At 38.0% G+C, this 19351-nt stretch overlaps 1 long non-coding RNA gene across 1 annotated transcript in view; it reads right to left on the bottom strand.

The window, feature by feature from the left end:
- Positions 1–13788: 13788 nt before the first annotated feature.
- Positions 13789–19351, bottom strand: part of LOC143419029 (uncharacterized) — a 45381-nt gene continuing 39818 nt past the window's right edge. Inside the window, exon 3 of the long non-coding RNA XR_013098994.1 lies at positions 13789–14159. This is a non-coding gene — a long non-coding RNA (uncharacterized LOC143419029). The remainder of the gene's footprint in view (positions 14160–19351) is intronic.

Below are 19351 nucleotides of genomic sequence, written 5' to 3'. Positions count from 1 at the left end.
CTGATCAGCATGTTTAATAAATGCACATAGAATTACAGAGTAAAAGACAGCCAAACACTTCGGGTCAAGTCTTGTCTTGACTTGCAAGTCAAACAATAGCCTTAGTCCTTTGTTTTGTTTTGTTTTCTGGAATATATACATGTTGTCAGAAAAAAGAAAATCAGGTGGTTGGTGCTGATTGAAAAAAGAAGCACGTTAAAGCCCCAAATACTATGCTTCAGTACATTCATGAATTACCTAACAGTTTGTTTGTGTGTCTGTGGTTTGGGGTGTGTATTGCAACATGTGTTGTCTATATGATCAAGTTAGTTTGATAGCAGAGGCAGCAAATTCACAATGCCCTCACTCTCTGTCTTTGTCAGGGACACATGTTTTAGCAAATACACCGTTGTTGACAAGAGATTCAGCAGTAGCAACCATGACTGGAGTGGGTCTTTCCGCCAGCTATAATAATATAATATAGTAGTTGGGGTCAGATGCAGCAACAAAACTCTAGCACAAACCTGTCGCCCATTAAGCAAAGATGAAGTTATGAAAGTGGTTGACCTATTGGACTATTTCTGCTACCTTATGTTATAGAGCTGATTTGCTTTGGAGCAGGTTATGTTCGAGTCAAGACACAAAAGTACCTCTTCCTGGCTAATCAGGTGTCTGGAACACAGCGTCACCATTCCAGAGTGATTCTTCAGACCTTGGATACAGAACCAAGCAAGTCTGTAGTTTTTATAAACCCTTCACCTGTCTCTGAGCATGAATGACAAATACAAGCTATTGGCAGATGGTGACTTAATTCTTCACATTTATTTTTTTCTGCTGGCTCCAAGCAGTTTTCAGGCTATTCCACTGTAGTTTTGCTGTATAGCAATATCATTCTAAAAAAAAACCCTTGTGACCTATTTGGGGAGGTTTGAAATTTGCAAGTCAGCAAGTTACTGGTTTTAAATATGGTTCTTTTTTTGTTGTTCTTTACTCGGTCTAAGACAGTTTATTATCACCAGGGTTGCAGTTGAAAGAAGGCGGGTGGAAATGTCTTACAACACATTTATTTAAAGACATTCACAGCTGTAATTACAGTCGGAGCCATGGCCATCAATAAATAGACTTTGAAGAAAGTGCTGTTTAAATAGTGTTTCTTACTATTCGAAGGACTTTACACAACAAGCAGTCATCTTAGTTTTCAAATTTTATGCTTTGCTCTTTGCTTGTAAAAATCTGCTGTTCTGCTGCATCTAGATTTTTCTATGTTTGCTATCATAAATGGCAAACACTGCTTCTTTGTCACCATAGCTAGATTGGGAAACCACGGTTGATAACCACCTTTGTGTAACTGCTTAACATGCTGCTACTTGGTTCAGTGAAGAAAGACAAGGAAAGGATACCCTATGTGTACTGAAAAGCATGGCCCCACTTGCCTGTTGAATTTTCTAAAATAAATTATCACAGTGCATTAGTTGATTTTTAGCATAGTACAGAATAGCAGAATGCAGAATTGCATAGAACAGCTACTATTCAAGCTATACTTGCATACTGTACCTTAATTATTATTTTCTTGCATTCTGCCACTCCGTGTATTTAGTGTACACTACACAACAAATGCTGGCTATGTCCTTGTTGAATAAACTGCCATTTCAAAATGAGGGATTAAATTTAATAACCAAGTGTATTGTATGAACACTGGGAATCCTCCTCCTGACTCATTTAGCTTCCTGGGCATGTGCGTCATTTGCCTCCCCCTCATCACCTCCCCCAATTGAAGCTCAAGGTTCTGTCATGCAAACTACTTTTTGCCAAATCAAATTTGAATGGATTGGAGGGATGACAACCATTCCCAGTGAATGGATTTGCAAGGGACTCAGATCCTTCTTGGCGCACATCCCTGCTTCAAGAAGCAGCCACAAGACAGAGTGCCTATGCAGCTGCCGCCACACATCTCAGCTATCACTAGTGAAATATTCTGTATTCCCGCAGTGTATTTCATACATAATGTGATTGGATACATCCAGCGGAGATTTGGCAGGCTTGCCTCTAATCTTGTTATTTCCACATCTGGGTTAAATGAGCTGCAAGCCAAGTAGATGTTGGATGATACATTGTTTTACACATATTTTATTATCAAAGCAAAACTGGGTTTATCTGACATCTGAGGAATGGAGATTGTTTTCTCTGGTGAAATGATTGGGATGTCTTACATTATTACATTACTTCTTACATTGAACCTTAAAGGTAAAATGCTGTGTCCTTGTATATAGTCGTGGAAGAGCTGCAGACTAGCACATCTGTTCTTTGCAAATTCCTGATGTTTAAACCTTTCTGTTGGAGATGGGGCATTAAACGAACGAGCTATCAACTTGGGTCCGGTTCCACATCATTTCAGTCTCCGAATTCTTTTAATTGATCCCCGATGAAAAATAAAATATTTTTTCCTGAATTTCCAAAGATTTCTCCAAATTGAGTTTATATCAGCATTTTTAAAAATACTGAAAAATTCTGTCGTATGCTGTGATATGGCTTTATTTTTCCAATTTAATTGTTTTGTTTTTATTCAGTAACTTAGATAAATTTCCAGACTGCAAAATTGTGCAACAAAATAACTAGTAAGTAGGGGCAGGCAGACGAATGGGGCAATATACAAAAGCACAGACATGCTTACCTTTTTTTTAATTTATTTTTTAAACAGTACTTCTTTTGTTTAGAATGTGAATGTGTCAGTGTTCCATGGGAAGGGTGTAAAAAGGTCAAGATTGATCATTTTCACAATGACGCTGAAGATGAGTAAAGGTCAAGTGATGACGAATAAAAACAAAAATCCTGTCAGCAAAGGCATTGTCAGCGTCATTTGCTCTGACTTAAAAGTCTCTGCCTCTGCTTTAACAGAAGAACTGCTTCAATAGAAATGCTTCTCTAGTTTTCACTCAGTCACGTATACAGTACTGTGCAAGAGTTGCGCCACCCGTCATTTCTTTATATTTTGCTAGGAAAAAGGGAAATGGACATTTATACCAATTTATTGAAACGTGCAAACATTAATGGAAATACAGCATTTGTACAAATCTAACAAGCTTGAAAGTCAATATTTGATGTGACCACCTTTATTCCTCAACACAGCCTGAACTCTCTTATGCAAGCATTCTTATCATTTCTTTAAGTAGTCTTCATGAATAGCTCTCCAGCTAGCATTCAAAGTTCTTTTTTGGATGTCTGTCTCAAGATGATCCCACGCTGCTTTAATAATATTGAGGTCCAGGCTCTGGGGAGACCAATCCATGACTGATAGCGTCTAGAGACTGTTGGGACCCTAGAGAAAAATTGATAAGAAGCCCTTTCAACCAATTTTCATCACCGTGTGTTATAAGTACTCTGACAGCGCCACAAACTGCATCAGCAGTCTTATAAAACAAGAAGTAAACCATTATTCTAGAAATACCAGATACTATGTTTATTATTTTAGTAACATTGGCCAAGACAAGACAAGAACTGATTGATTATGAAGTGTTAATACTAACAACACAGCACTAACAAGCTGACTGCCAGTGTCCAGACTTTGACTTCAGTAGCACCCGCTCAACCCACACAAATCCTAGATATCAGATTTAAGCACTGTAGGCTTTTGTAAGCTAAGATAACTAAAGTTGAATTAAAGTAAGTAAAAGAAATGATCCTATGTTAGTTGAAGTTACATTATTCAACTGTCTGTCATCCAGATAGTTTAGCAGCATTTAGTCTTTTAGCATTAAAATGAATTGCTGTTATTTGCGCCACTCACCACTGTCTCATTTTTTGAATCATTTTCTTATTTTATTTTTTTTTCTTCCTCTTTTAGATGAATAACTAAATTTTGGTTGAGGGGCTTTCATTGCTGTGATTAGGTTTGTTTAAACAGAATGTGCATTGCCACTGATGTAGCTTGAAGTTTGTCAGCCTTCTGAGGCTTCCCACTGGCCTTGGGAGCCCAAACTGTTGCCTGACTTGCCTGGCGGCATGTGGGAATCCCGGTGTTACAGTGTTTTTTTTTCTATCCAAGTATCCTTTTACTGCATTGGCAGCGTGTTTGGGATCATTACCATGCTGAAAAATGACACCTTTTCCAATAAGACACTTTCAAGAAGGTACTGCATGGTGAATCAAAGTCTGATAGTATTTTTCTGCTTTCATATTTCTATTCATTTTGACTTTTCCTCAACAATGTTGGCTGAAATGCCACACCAATTCATGCCAGAGCTAAGATATAATTTCAAATTTAATCTTTGCTAAGTTGCCTGTTATGTGTAGACACTGGTTCATCCCTCAAATTAGGTTCCTTTTTGTCCTTGAATTATTCACAGGTCAGTGTTAAATGGCTTAACAAGAAACAATTCCTCTGAAAATGGTCAGGTACAAGATCTCGGCTAAAAAACAAGCCAATGTCCAAAGAAAACTTTTGAAAGACCTTCAAAGATCCTGAAGAACTATTGTTTCAAGACCCAAAAAAAGCTCAGGAAAGTCCACCTGGAAGCAAAATAATAAAATAAAAAATTTAAATGAGGTGTGGCTCAAGACTTTTGTAGAGTACTCTAGCCCCACAAACATTCTCACTTTTCCATTAATATTACATGGTGTATTTCCAATAATTTCTTTTTCAGTTAAATTCATGTTGTCACGCTTAAGTATGCAATGTATTAGCAAGTGTTTCTCATGGTCCAAGTCGAAATTATAGATTACACTGTTGTTATTGCTTGTTAAGTTGAAATTGTAAATGCTACAATTTTAAAAGTATGTGCAGAAATTATTTTGAAAACCTGAACAAATGTTACAAATATGCATTGTGCATGTTTTTGCGAAAAAAAATGTGATAGTCTGCCATTTCCTATGTAACTAGAAAGTTACTTCATTGCTTGTGCCATTATTTGTTAATTTAAAACAAAAAAAGTTTCAGTTTTGTTTTTTTTACAGTGTTGCCTTAAATCAATGTGCCTCAGCAATGTACCAAATTCCCCCTCAAATTTATTGAAATGTGGTAATTAAAGGTTTTTTTTTTGAGAGAGATTAAAAAACAGAAACTAACAAACAGCTGTAAAGCATAAACAACTCAACTGCTTCTGAAGTTTGTGCTTTTGTGAAAGCCAGCACAGTCCAGTTGTGCACTGCTGGTGCGTTTAGATTTAAGCAAACTGACAGCTCTACTACTGCGCACAATATTGCAGAAATATGTTTGCCTTGCTTAACTGTCAGATGCAGGTCCCATATGCATGTGGCTGCCTCACATTGTTTACTTATTTTTCTTCTTCTTTTCTTCCTGGCTGACTCCAGTGCATCCGTTTTATAAAGTGTAGCTGCTGGAGGTGCCCTAAATGGGAGACTGGGAAGATGATGATTTTTTGTTGCCCTCTGCTGGTTCCTTGTTGTTGCTAATTGCTTATGGGATGGTATTTATAACGATGCTGTAATCTATTTCAGTTCAGTTTAAAAACGAATAGAAGAAAACTATTTCTTGCATTATCACAAGCACTGCAGTGGATTTTTTTTTTCTATTTTATAAAATGCTCTCATTTTATTCAACTAGGCTGAAATTGATATCCTCTGAGCTGTTACCATAAAGCTGCTTTCTCTGTAGTGTCATCACGAGACACATTGAGGCAGACTAGTTTAAGTCTCCGGCCTCCAGAGGTGTGCTTATAAGATGCCTGAAGAATCATTTCATATATGAAAGTGAACATGAGAGGCATTAGACACTTTAATACAAATGCCATTTAATGTATTGAATTTAATGTTCATATTGAGGTTAGACCATTTATGCTGGGGAAAAAAAACACCACTCAGCCTGCATGATTGGACCATTGCACCACCTGCACCATTGGGATTTCCAAACCAGTAAGTGTGGACAGGAATAAAATATTAATACCTAAGTGCTGAAATATCTTGATGGGAAATATATGTATTATCCTTGTTGCTAATATCCTTGTTGTTGGCTGTTTTATGTTAATGATAGCTAGTGATTCCCCATAGTTATCTATTAAACAATTGATTTCTCAACAGCAAATGTTACTGCATGCCAGATCGATGTTTTGTTAATCACATAGCTGCTGTTAATGTGAAAGAAGGCACTACTGACCAAATGAAACCAATGTGGAAATGCCAAAACTGCAGGTCCTCAAATGTGCACTTTAGATTGAAAGCAAGTAAGTCCCCAAAGACCTGTGTTTGCAAATGCTTTGCAACAAAAACCTGATTCAGTTCTTTATTGCATAGCCTCCTCTGGGATTGGGGGCTATACACTGTGGGATGGGTTTGGTTGCTCTGAGTGACACCAGGGCGCTGATACAGACTGCTATAGTTGCTCACTTCAGCTGAGTCACCTAACTGAACCTCTCAGCTGTAATTGTAGTGTCTGTACATTCTTTTCAAAGTATTTTCAAAGCAGTTATCTGGCAATATTATGGCCTCCTGTCCTGTTAAGTATGCTAGCACATCTTCCAAGACATCTGTGACTGAAATTCTAGTTATGTTTTATCCTTACATAAACTAAATTACGCATGCAGTCTGCCTTTGCAAGTATTTGTGAAAGAGTCAGTCGTTTCAAAGAGCTCACTGAATTCAGTGGAGGTAATAGTAAATAAACTGATCTTTTGCAATAAGTAAGTTTGTGAAATTTCCTCCCATCTGGATATTAGACAGTCATTGACAAAAATGGTATTATGGCAAAGTCCTGTCTCGGCCACAAAGTGCCAGACAATGTAAAGTTACAAACTGGGTTTACCAACAGGTTCCAAAGCTCCTTTGGCATTAACATCAGCACAAAAAGTGTGCCCTGGGAACTTCATGGCATAGGTTTCTATGGCTGAGGAGCTTCTGTAGGCAGTGGTGGCTCCAGTGTCTGTTGGAGCTCTAGACAAAAATTCACAGAAAGCTCTTCCAACTAGTATTCATCATCATTATTTTATAAATAATTTGACACCAAAAAAAACCCCCAAACTGCACATTCATCTAGGTCAGGTCTCGGCCAGCAAGGCTGGACACACTAGGTTGCTCTGCTAGCTAAGTTAATTAATGTTAAATGTCAAAGTAAACAAAGGAAATCATGTGTTGCTAGTAGTAATTGCCAGAGGTGGGACCAAGTCATTGTTTTGCAAGTCTCAAGTAAGTCTCAAGTCTTTATCCTCAAGTCTCAAGTCAAGTCTCAAGTAATGTCAGGCAAGTCAGAGTCGAGTCTCAAGTCACTGGTGTAAAAGTCCAAGTAAAGTCACAAGTCTGAAATTTTGAATTTCAAGTCCTTTCGAGTCTTTAAAAAAAAAACGAAAAAAAGCATGTTGCAGTTATATGCTAAATGTAAATATTAGACCATGTAATTTTTAAATCTGTGTTTTTCTCAACACATGACAAAATAGTGAACTTAGAAAATATACACAAATTGTGAAATTGCACCTCTTTAAAATGCAGCTCAATTAAACCTAGCTCCAAGAATAATTTTCACCGACAGTTCTGAGATAAGCTGCATGTTATTCTTGGATGCGCTTGTAGGACCGGCTTTAAAATCGCATGACAAAAATATCATACATAAATAAATGATATTTTTAAAAAAATATAATTAAAAAAAAAACTGCATCACCAACGTAGCCTGGACAACATTTGCTAGTTAGATGAAGTCAGCTATCTCATCGTAGCATATTTATATGCATATTTATAATTATACGCTTCTTGGAGTGAGTGCATACACTCATGAAGTTTAGTAACTTCAGGTCACTGCAACAAGCCCAGGTACAGTTTACCGACGGATGGGTGCAGGACCTTGAAATGCACCATGTAGAAAGTAAAGACCATCGTACGTATCATAAGTTTACCAGTCTCACAAATCGTCGTCATAAATACACATTCGTTAACCGTTTATTAATAGGACCTTTGAGCTCAACGGTAATTAATTAGCAGTGGAAATAATTTCTGGTAGCATCACAGAAATGTAGCAGTGACAATAATATTGTATGCTGTAATCGCACTGGACAATTAGTGATACAAAACAACTGTTTTACCCTGTGAATAAAAGTATATGTTTTTGTCAATGTACCATAATAACAGAAGCGAAACACAATATTCTGTCAGGACAATTCACTATTTATGCACAATAAACAAAGGAGCATAGCGCGACAATTTCTGTTCAGCGCCAGACTTGCTTGTAACCTATATCACCAATTATGTTAAGAAAAATGACGCATTAACTACAACAGCAGACTGACCTTTGTGGAAATGCTTGGAGCAGACTAACCTGTGAGCTGGAGTGTTCTGGGACGTTATAATTGGTCTTTGAATGGCTGCAATCCAGTCGCATCTTTGTTACTTCGGAAACATGGCTCGAACAATTTCTCTTCAACGACGTAATCCGATAACAACCGATCTCTTTACCCGTCGGCTTCCCGTGGCTGTCATGCGACCAGCTATTGCAGTTAATAACACAACAGCTTCTTGACATTTTTGTGTTTCTTTTTATCGCTGTGTGACTGATTTTAATTGAAAGCCTGCGTGCGCTAGTACCGCTTGCCACGAGTTCCCAGAATCCTTTGCGGTTCTACCCGTGAATGACGTCACATTTTCAATCTCTATATAATATGCATGTTAAATTTTATATTTGGGGTAAAATATCAAGTCTTTTCAAGTAAACCGGTTCAAGTCCAATTCAAGTCCCAAGTCATTGGTGTAAAAGTCCAAGTCAAGTCACAAGTCTTAGAACATTATTTCAAGTCAAGTCTAAAGTCATAAAATTAATGACTCGAGTCTGACTCGAGTCCAAGTCATGTGACTCGAGTCCACACCTCTGGTAATTGCATTATTCAAGTGTTTCTCTCACACAGTTAAAGCTAGACAAGCAGCATTTAGTTATCTGCACCACTCTTGATTGGCTTTTCCCCCCTTCTCTTCTTCTTGGTTCTTTTTTCCCACTCTCAGAAGGATATATATTCGCTCTTCATTTGCACTGAGTGGCTTTTGTTGTCAGTAAATTTGTTCAAACAGAATCATGCACACCATTTGCAGCAGGAGTGGGTGGAGTTAGGTGGGGTTGTCTCCTCCCTGCGATCACTCCAAAGTTAACACATTGCATGGCTTGTCAGCCCTCGGTCACATCTGTATGTGCCTCAGCACTTTTGTCCATATAGAGTATATTAGCACGTTTTAGCCGTTACAGCCGTTCCTTCATGACTTATCTTTAACAACTATATTAACTGGGGTGTTTATTACTAATATAACCTTTAGGGTTAAATGTATTTTTTAAAAAACCCAAAAAAAACAGTGAGCTTCAAATATCTTTTAGTCCACCTGAAAACTGAAAAAGGAAACTTAGCTGTCAAAGCAGATGTGCCCATAATGATAAATATTTCTCAATAAAGTGTTTATATTAAAGGAAAAACAAAACAAACAATCATCCTCCTACAATTGTTATGATATGAAAATATGGCAGCAATATTTTTTTTGTACCGAGCCTACTGTAAAGTTGGTCATTTTCACACAGTTGGCGAAAGTAAACTTTATAATGAAGGTTTCATGAAAATGTGCGAAAACGTCCCACGACACGCAAGTGTAAAACCTCTCTCAGAGTTCAAAGGTAGGATATAAATGGGTGGAGGAAAATCCATGGTTTCGGGACAGACACGCACAAAACCCGTGTAAGACTGCAGAGATTGTTCAGTGTTATGTACTATTTAACCTTTTTCAGATCAGCCTGGGTAATTAAAGAAAATAAAGTCACCATGTAAAAGACAGCCAGTGAGAGCAGATATTTCGTATGAAAGAGCGCAGAGGTGTAGGACATCATTTACACCTTTAATGAAAGAAAGCAGAGGCTTTATTTTCTTACACTTCAAGTTTTCACAGATTTGCGGCCATTCTCTTCATCCTCTTTCTAAATATTTCATTGTGTAGTGAAAGAATCATATCATCTTGAACACTGTGCTGAATATGTACAAAGCACCTCTGGAAACACGCCTCACTTACACAAAGCTTCCACGTGCCCAGTTAAAACAGATCCTGGCTGAAATCTGCATTTCCGCAATTTGTTTTGAAATTTCTTGGCGACTGTGATACCGCAGATGTGCCATGGGCTCGCAGCAAAGCCGCACTTGCTATAACAATGACTTGTTGTCGCCATTTAGTTTGCAAATATATGCAAATCTTTTTGACAGTTTACATTTGTGTAATTTCTCAGCAAAAAGAGAGGCCCACTTTGTTGTATTTTGGACAGCATTGTGCGCTCTATTTTCTCCCATATCAACTTGGCACGCTGAAGCTCCTACTCAGCACCGGCACACAGTGTCTGGCAGATACGTGCGTCTAGCTCACATTTCTGTGAGCGTCCTTGCCAGTTGTACTGTCTAGGGCCACAGTCGCACGTTCGACGGATCGGGGCCCTTCGCTATCCAAGCTCCCGGCAAGAGAGTCTGCCTTCAAGCAGCAGATCACACTCCATGCATGTTTTTATTTATTTCACTTAGATTTTTTTTCAGTAAACTCTTGAATTAATGAGTGTGCAGGAGGATTCATCATTAAAGCTTGTTTGTGTCAAGCATTCTATAATAGTGACGTTGGCTTGAGACCAGCTCTTCAAAGAGCACGAACATTTGCTTTACATACCACTTCTTCATCTGCTGAATCCATATCGCAATGCATCTTGGCAAGTGATGGTAAAATATCTTGAAATATATATGCTTATCATTGGCACCAGAGCAGAAATGGAAAAATAGATGACTTGGGCATCCGAATTTTCACTGAACCTGTGTACAAACAACAACAAAAAAGCACTGCCTTTAATGCTTCGTATTAACTCATCACTTTAGATAAACCTTCAAATGTGCAACTAACATCACAGAAAATAGAAATTGACAGATTTTGTTAAAGAGCAAGAGCCATTCAGAGGAGTGTTGTTCCCTGTAGGTAAATGTTAATAAAAAAAGGAGAAAGAAAGCTCTCAAGCCTAGAAAACCTAAAGGTCTGCAGCTTTGCTTGAATAACACAAGACCAGGGCTGAACGCTACAAACGGCAGAGAAGCTGAGGTAATAATTTAGACGTGCCGCCAGAAGACAGGTCTTACTAAGCTCTTAGGAAACCATGACGGCACCTCATCCGTCATCTGTCATCCTCCCTTCAGCCCATCTCCTGGGCCCGGCTGGAGAGCATCCTCCGTCTCTCCTTGCCCACATAGACAAGACACGCACACCCTCAAATATGATGGATGAGGCGAACGAACACACAAGCCTTACTCTTTCAACAGAGCATGACTCCATTTACACCTACACCATTACCAGTGAGCGCTCTCTGGCTGGTGGATCCCAGCGTTGTCCTTATCCTGACCAGCCTTGTGAACAAATTCAGACAGATGTAGGGCACACTCGGCTCCATTTTTACTCTTATTCTGTGACTCTAATCTTAGCCCCTGCCATTCTAATTGCAAGTGGATGCATCGGTATCAAAGAGCTGGTGCCATTAAGTGGGAAAAACATGTATTAGCATATTAAAATGTTGCTTCCGGCATCAAAATAAAAAATAAGTTTGAAAAAGCTAAAAATAGTGGCTCACTGTGGGATCCTGGGTTTTGACTGTAATAGGTCATGAAAGCATCTTTTAAAGTGTGTTTCCTAATCTTTGCCTGATTCTGTGTATTTCACCTGAGTTTAAGCCAATGACTGTCAAATTATTCTTTTTTGATCTTTTGCTCAAAGTTTTAAAGATGCCAGACTTTAATTTGATACTTTTGAGCTACTTTAACTTAATGTCCTCCTCACCATTGAGACTGTCAGACTTTTGTGAGGCAGACATGTTGTGAATCAGTCTTCCCATCTCACTTAATTTTAAATATTTTTGTGCAGCTGGCAGCTGTAATGATCTCACTCTTTTAAGAAGCCGTGAGATGCACAGTGCTTTCACAATTATTATTTTTTTGGAGTCTTTGTGATTGCCCACCTGTCACAGACAGGTTTGCTTCACTTTTCCTTTTCCTGAAAACTGCAGATTGTTAAGTGACTTGCAAATCATTCTACTTCGAGTGTTTAATTGCCGTGCCTGTGCTTCTCGTGGCCTTACTGAACTAAAGAGTTCATTTAGTGAGAACAGAGAAAAAATACTTATTTGAATCTAAAACAGCTGTAGTATTTTTATGTTGTGCTTTATAACCAAATCCAGTTATTGCTAACGTGCAAAAAGAAAACAATCATGGGTCTTTGCTCCTGTACTATGTTGTGTGCATTTGTTGTTGATTTACTTTTTATCTAATGCCTTGTGTTGCTTCAGTCTGAGAACAAACTGGGCGATAAAGGGGAACATCTTTCCTTTGTATATATCCTCCATACTGTCTTGTGGAAAATGACTGAGGAATGAATCATTTGTTGCCATCTGGAGCAAATTAAACAATTTCATGGTGTTCTATTTAGTGCAGTATAACAAAATCATACTTTTTGCTGCATTGTGTATCATTGAGGTTTTTTGGGGGGTTTTTAAACTGGTGGTCATTTTTTCTCTCTCTCTCTCTCTCTATCGCAAATGGTTTGTACCCCTCGAGAACATATGAATCATAGCAACCATGACAGCAATGTCACTGTATTTATAGCACAGGTGGTTTGAGGGGAATCTCATGTCCTCAAATTATTAAACACTGCCAAATCTGTGGGTTTATTAATCCACAAGCAAAAGAGACACCGTTGCACTGAGACTGTGTGTCATCAACAGAAGGCACTAAAACCAAAATAGCACCAAGTCAACAGCACACACAGGGCTAATCGAGGAGCTACCAACATCATGGTAGGCCGTGTCCAAGTGCAGACAAACTATAAGTGAAGCAGTGCAATAAAAAAAAAAAAAGAAATAAAAACTGTAGTCACCTGTTTATTTATTTATTGCCAGTATCGAATGACTAGTGCAATTTAATGAATAATGGATATCAATGGTTTTTTAAAATCAGTGTTGTCAAATGAGTAAAACACACGTTTGACTACGACTGAGTGAAAAGAGACGTCTCCCTTCCAAGACAACATGTAAATACTGAACTGAGACCTCCAGCTTGGCCGTGAAGAGACTTCTAAAGCTTTAACGTACTCAACAGTTTCCCCAGGTTTATGTGCTGCTGATTTTAAGATATCTGTGCTGATTATATCTGCTAGAAGCGGGAACAGCGGGAGTAATGTGCTGTGACGTGAATGAGGACTGTCAGGTGGTGCAGTTATGTAATGTTGACTCTTGGTTAATTCTTCAGGTATTCCAGTAAAGCTCCATGTGCCTATAAAAAAACACCTTATTTACCAATGAGAGTCATTTCAGTCACATAATAACAACCGAGGCTTGAAAGGCTGCTATAAAAGCTCTGAAAATGTAAAGCGCTCTGCTCTCGCTAAAATATACTTTTATATACTCAAAATCTGTCAGTACACAGCAGTAACCGGACTGATTAAGTCCTCCCAATTCATGTGTGTACCCATTTTACCTCCTACCCATAATGTGATGTCATAATTCCTTCCCATGCTTTCTAATAATCCATTGTGCATATTTTTGTTACCTCCTGAGTGAGTTAAACTAATCCCCCAATTTTGCTTTATTAATTCGAAGCTGGAGGGTCGTGGTTATTTAATTTGAAGATCTGCCTTTCCCTTTCTCTCATGTCAGGAATACACAGAGGTTAGCTCTAAAGACATCTGTGGTTCTAGTCTCTTTGTCTCGCACAACGCAGACTCCCCTGGTTACATAATACTCATAAAAATGCAAAATCAGTCTTACAGGGATCAATTAAAATTCACCTGACCTCATTAATAACAAATTTTTTATGTTTATTTATTTGGCTTGGGAGGAATATAAAAAACATAAGATTTTAGCATTTTACTGTCATAGATTCGAGTAATTTGTGATACAATTTCTTGTTTTCTTAACTGCTGCCCCCCTGTTTATTCACATATTTACTCCTTTAATATTATTTATTTATTTGTTTTTGCTGATCCTGCTTCTATCGATTGGCTGCACTCTGTTGCGGCTGAAAAGGGATGGGTAGGTGTGCGTGGGCGTTTTATGATCCGTCCTCATCCTCTTTCCATCCTGCAAAGTGCTTAACAACAATCAATCTCAACTCCCCTCCTTAGGAGATAACGTCAACCATGAGGTTGGTATCGATTGGTGAAGAGGCCTCCAGGTGGTCTTTAGTCATTCCGTAAACCTCGCGTATCTGAGGACAGAGAAAAATACTGATTTAGAAGGAATCGTTATTAGTGATGAATTGGGCACAGTAGTAACATAAGATCTGCAAAAAAAAACAAAACAAGAATGTATATCTGATAACCAAGGAGACGTAACTTTTATTAATTAAATGAGTTGGCTGCTGGAAAGAGCAGCTAGATTAGTTTGTTACATAATGAATTGTGTCGCCTGTCTAATTGTCACATAGATTTATGCCTCAGTCACCATTTGAAGGTGAGTATAGCCTTCTGCTTTGACATCTGAATAGGGCTGCTGTGTGGGTGCTCAGTCTGGATTATGCCACAAAAGACTGTAACACAAGATCCTGTGTAGTGATTAATACAACCACCTGATAATATCTGTCATCCGGCAGCGGTTTGATAGGATTTCAGGATAGAAAAAGTCACAAAAAAGGCCTTTTTAAGGTGAAATTTTTATTGTTAAAACAGTTAAAGAATGCTCATGAGTTCCATATATCCATGCCCTCTAGGCATTGATTATTCAATACAATTTTTTTTTTATTCAGAGACATTTTTGCTAAGATATAAAATTCAGTACAGAGAGATCAATGATGCAGAAGACTTGCAAGGGCTTGCAAGAAGCAATCGCACAAATGGAAGGTCACTGCTTCAGTCCTTCACAGCACCCACTGTCCGTTCTGATTAAGAGAAGCATTGAACTGCTACAGCAGTAAGACAACCAGTATATCAACCTGCAGTTCCATCTACACTGATAACTAAAAACATCTGCGATTTCCTGATCATCAGAGGGTGAACAATTTTCCTATACTTTGGTGAATAGAATTTTCTAACTCTTGAATCTAAAGCAAACCCATCACATTAAAATATTATAACTTCCATCTGAAGGTTATCAAATCATAAAATCCATTATTCATCCGCAATTCTGTTTCACTCCTAATGATTTTAACTCTTGAGAGCATTTCTCAGTATAGAGATGTTTTATGCATAGGACTGCAAACCTGCACATCACATATGACAACATGCATGAGCCGGTATTTTGATTTCTCATTGCTTCATGGGCTGCATATGCAGGAGAGCGTCATTATTCACAAGGCACTGGTTTGCTTTATTGTGGCATGGTATGATGTTTATGGCAAAAAAGAAGAGCACACTAAATTTCCCTTAACCACCATCTTTATGCCTTCCTGTGCAACGCGTAAAGCATTTGCATTAATCACCCTCCTCATGTGTTCAGCATTTTTCTTTTTTTGGATGATTTTGTTGTCTTTTTTTCCGAGCTGTATCTCCGTGTGAGGTGGTAAAACTGTTGAAAGTTGCCAGATAAAAGATATAACACCTTGGCCAGTTTTAGAAGCCTTTCTCTGTCTTCACATTTATGCTAATAAGGCTCCTTATCATTCTTTATAGAAATCTGGGCACCGTACAGGAAGTCACATGACCAGGACTTTGTGCACTCTTTTGGAGGTCATTCAAATTCAATGGGGACCTGGTGTAATTAATCACAATAATGTATTCTGGAGAAACAAGGACTGTTGGACAGCGCTGTTCAGCAATGATGTGGGCACGTACCATTTTTGACTACATGCCAACACATTGCATTACTTTTTTTCCCCTCTCAGTTCTTAATATAAACTTGCTTGCAACCTATGAGAAGAGCTAATATATATATTTTTTATCCTTACCTTTTTCTTCTCTTATGCTCTCTTGCAACATGTGTCACAAAACTCACTTTTATGATTGGCCTGTTGCTTCTTATAACACACTTTGAAAGACCTGTGGCTTCAGATATTTATGCATTTAAGTGCTAAGGTGTCTTAGAAAGAAATGACAAACTCAAATCTGATGGCACCGTATTTTATTTTAAACCTTGTTTTTTATTCAGCTTTTCTTTAAATTTTTTAATCAAATTAAAAAACACTCAACACCAAAGGATCTAATTTAAAAAAATTGGGGGTTTTGTGGCCCAGCATCCAAAGGTCAAAATGACCATTATACATACCATGTCCCATTTTCATGGGAAAAAAAATTATAAATAAAATGTGAACAGGCTATTCTGTCTGACCTACATACTGATAATATTGGAGCCTTTATGAACCATAAAAAAGCAGAACTCATTATTTTTTTTTTAAACTTAGAGTATTTCACTTGCATACTAGATACAATAACCATTGTCTTTATTGACTGGGCACTAACTTGAATCAACCTAATTTTGACATTGGTTTCCTCAAGATTGCTTGACCTTATATTAAAACTGGATGTACCTTTGTTGCCCCCAGGAGCTGCTGACGCTGGCAGCTTTCTATTCACTTTAGAGTTCATTTACATTTACAGTCTGCACACTCATTTCACCAGCTGATTTTTTTTATTCTCCTTCCACAAAGGGGCTTTAGTGTAATATGCATGCACAGAAATGCCACTTTAATTATCTGGAACTGCTGTAATGGTCCATTAAGGTTCATCCTCCTACACTGCTCACTGTGATCACTGAATACTAACAAAATAAAATGAAATAAATAAAGCAGAATCCCTTGGAGGTTTTATTTCTGGGGAGTTTTTACTGAGTCGCATGACAAAAAAAGTCAAAGAAGAAAGGCAAGGCTCACCGCTGGACACCAGTCTTAACAACCTTAACCACTGCATTTATAATACAGGTAATATTATACTAAAACCAGAGAGTAAAACAAAAGTAAGTCTGCGTGTTCCTCAGGATCACACTGGCTGTTTCTGTTCATCCAAAGGACACATTTTTGTTGTGTTACAATTTCCTCAAAAGTAATTATCACATACGTATAAAGTTGACCCCTGAAATTCGCAGCAAAAATTAAACAGCAAAAGATAACAAAATGAAAAACAAAGAAGGCTAGGTGAGATAGCTACACAGTTTGTAAACAGCAAAGAATGCTGGACTGCATCTGCTGGAGATCCAAGAAGGAAAGATGAATAATGTTCTCGGATTGGCTACTTTGAAACTTCCCGCCTTGAGTGCAGGAGTATCACGTTTTCCTCCATGTTTGCTTTGTGTTCTCTCTACAGTGCTAAAAAATGTATACATATTATATTTTATATGGAATATTTAGCTGAATTTACATTAATATTTATTAAGTACATTTAAATTTGTAATTTATTTATGAATAATATTGTTCTTAATAATTTAGTGTTAAAATTCATGGAAATTTATATATTGCCACAAAAAAGCTATAAAACAATTACAGAGGATATTTGCCGTTTCCGCAAAGTTCCTGGAGCTACTCAGGAACAATTATTAGAACAATTATTAGTCTAGGTTCTAAAGAAAATTCAAACTTTCAACTGCGACTTTGCGGGAGTGGAAAAAGTTGAATTAAACCATTAACCCCACCACAAAGAAGTAATGGTACTTAAATCATTTTTAAACTACTGTTTGGTCAAATATTTGTAATTGACCTTGTTTGTGTTTTTGACATTTTTTTTTACCACTTTTGCAGGTTTGCAGCTTTTAAGACGACGAGGTGGTTACTTAGCATTCGTATGCCTTGTTCCTCCCTCACACAGTGTTGTGCATCTTGATTGGTGCTAGTATCCAAAAAAGCAACACTGCAGGTGACACACTTTTAACATCTGGCCTCCAGGAGGCTGCCACCATGGGTCATGTTTGCTGTGCCAAGAGATTTTGAGGCACTACAAAGTCACAAACTATGCAGATTTCTGAAAATATGATGGAAACAACAATGTAAAGGATTTATTAGGAAACGACTTAAAACTGGTTGATGTCATGAGACAGCAAGTCTCAGAGTTTTTCCTTTTTACCCTTATTTTCAGGCTTATTGTAATACCTCCCTTAGTTTATTTGCTTTTAAATAAAATACCTGACATTTGTTCTTGGTAAACACTAAAATTACAGACTAGCCTAGTGACATGTATCCCCAAATTGTTCTACAGGAAATTACTCTTTTTGACTTTTTGACAGAAAAAAACAAAAATTGCTCACTGCACTGAGAAAATGCTCATCACATCGATAAGGGCCATAATATTAGTATAATGAATACTTGTGCATTTTTTAAACTAATACATTTTGTTGTAATTTCCTTAAGAATTAGTATGCAAGACTTGAGTCAATGACTTTCTTTTCTTTTTAAAAGATATGAGCTAGCATCGCTGCCATCCCTAAGGTGATTGGCTATTAACTGAGTGCCACAGTAGGTGTGTGGGTTTTCACCAGCTGCTCCTGTTTCCTCCCACAGTCTAAAGATGTGTTAGTTGAAATAGTGATTCTAAATTGCCCCCAGGTGTAGATGTGAATGTGAGTGGTTGCCTATAGCTCACAACCAGAGATTTGGACACCACAATATAACCCTGGATGGATGGATGGATGGATGGTCAGATGGTCACTTCATTCTTTATCATGTGATGGTGTTTTTCACAACATATTCAGATGTGTGGTGTAATCAGAAAGCTCTACGACACCCCAAAAGGCAGATACCTCACTGAAACATGGCTGATTCTTTGTGTCAGTCTCCTTGTACGCCTGGGGACCACTACAAAGGTTCTTACTACTCCCTGTTCAGATCATTTGCAAGTGTGCACAGCACCACCTCCATTGTGTCAAAACAGCCTTGAGATCCTTTAATGTGAACCTGTAGTTGTTGGGCACCAGACCTGGCATTTATGGAGAGCAGCAAGCTGTCTTTTTCAGGTTGGGGCTTTTTATCTGACATAACTTGATCTTATATTTGTTAGCAACCTTGGCTAAAATTAAAGTGAAATAAAGTTATTGTGCTGTCAACACTGAGTGTGAGGAGAATCTTTAGACTTTCCTGTTCATGTCACAAAGTCCCACCAGACTATTCTGACCAGGTCAACCCCTCAAAGAAAATACCAGGGACTTCAGTTTGCATGAATGAGCAGAGAGGGCTTTTCCTGTCTGTTGGGATACAGGTAGCATGCTCTACTTGATGCTAATAAGGCAGTCCCTGAGCCTGTCTTTAATAGAATTTAGTCTATACGTGACAAGAATTTGTCACTCTTCAAAGTCATGCATTTAGTTGCAAAGATAGTCTCCTGTTCATCAACTGCTATGGCAGAGATGCAAAAAAGTCAAGCACACTCAGCCTTTGCTCTCTGCGTGGGCTTCATCTTGTGGATATCTGTCTCTTTGGGGGCGGCCATTTTAATATTCAAACCAAGCAGAGAGAACAAGTGCAGAGGGACAGCGGCCATTTGA

The sequence above is a fragment of the Maylandia zebra genome, linkage group LG1 (assembly GCF_041146795.1).
Source record: "Maylandia zebra isolate NMK-2024a linkage group LG1, Mzebra_GT3a, whole genome shotgun sequence".
Taxonomy (NCBI): Eukaryota; Metazoa; Chordata; class Actinopteri; order Cichliformes; family Cichlidae; genus Maylandia; species Maylandia zebra.
Note: the sequence above shows the minus strand (reverse complement) of the source record. Positions and strands in the feature narration are given on the sequence as shown.